Here is a 1486-nt window from a genome sequence, read left to right as displayed (position 1 = left end):
TTTTCTTGACCAACGTTTACGTTTTGGCATTTTGGTAATAGATGACGAAGTTTATCTCTGTATTCTCTGATACTAGGAGCAGGTTGTTAATTGCGATGTCTCTAATGGGTCTCTCATCTGTTGATGATTACGGTGCATTATTCCTTTTGTAGCAAATGTTTCCTTTGGTGAGCTGGTCATGTGGCACTGTTCGTCCCCATACCAGGTGTCAAAGGCTTTTTTGATATCTTGATTAACCTCTCCATTAGGATACCTATTGTTCATAGGGACTTGTGTTATACGATCCAGTTCCTCATGGGTAGCTCTCCAGCAGGAGCAATAAGAGAGAGCCCTCTTTATGAATACTTTGATTGTGGAGGCCTTTTGTCTGGTAGGGAATTCACTGTCACCATAGTGAAAAAGTCCAAAGTTTGTTTGTTAGCTCATCAGCACTACCCTGGACTGCAGGAGACTTAGAATTCTGGAGGCCCTGCTAATCCATCCAGAATTACCTATCTTCAGCACCATGCAGGGAAATGTTTCTCCTACTTAGCTGCCAAAGAAGTGCTGGTCCCCCAACTGCGATTCAACATACTAACAAGACCGAGAAGCTTGCTAACTCTCAGTGAGCACAATAGACAATCAGCGATCAGATTCTTCTAACTGGGAATCTCGACCACATAACTCACACATGATGCAATCACCAGGCTCAGCACTTGGCTTAGAGCAAACCTTCTGCTGTAGCTACTAACTTCTGTCTCACAGTAGGGCCAGCCAATGAAAATTCAAAGCCCGGAATGAGGCTAACCAGAATTCATATTAATACAGCTAAGAAGCCATCATCTATGAATTAGTCTTCAAGCCTGATGATGGACAGATTTATCTTGCTGCATGAAATGCATTGTATCTTAACCTCACTAAGTGAATATGATCAGGAAAAGATCACCATAACCCTAGAACTCCCCTGGACTCAGTACCTTGAAAAATATTATACATACTATTTTAAAGTAAAAGACTATTCATTTACAAAGGATATATATATATATATATATATACGTATATATATATATATATATATATGTGTGTGTGTATATGTATATATCAAGTCTAAAAATGAAAACAAACAGTTACAGGCAAATAGCATTACTGTTGGAAAGAAATAGATTATCACAATAGAAGAGGTGGCATATAGTGTTAACACCACAGAGGTAATCTTCAATAAAAAGCGCATAAAAGAGGGTCACCTGATATATATATATATATATATATATTATATATATATATACAGTATATATATATATATATATATATATATATTATCATTATCATTATTCTCATTACTAGCCAAGCTACAACTCTAGTTGGAAAAGCAAGATGCTATAAACCCAAGGGCTCCAATAGGGAAAAATAGCCCAGTGAAGAAAGGAAATAAGGAAATGAATAAATGATGAGAATAAATTATTATTATTATTATTATTATTATTATTATTATTATTACTAGCCAAGC

Source organism: Palaemon carinicauda, unplaced genomic scaffold (assembly GCF_036898095.1).
Source record: "Palaemon carinicauda isolate YSFRI2023 unplaced genomic scaffold, ASM3689809v2 scaffold81, whole genome shotgun sequence".
Taxonomy (NCBI): Eukaryota; Metazoa; Arthropoda; class Malacostraca; order Decapoda; family Palaemonidae; genus Palaemon; species Palaemon carinicauda.
The sequence above is the reverse complement of the archived record's forward strand: the minus strand, read 5'-3'. Positions refer to the sequence as shown.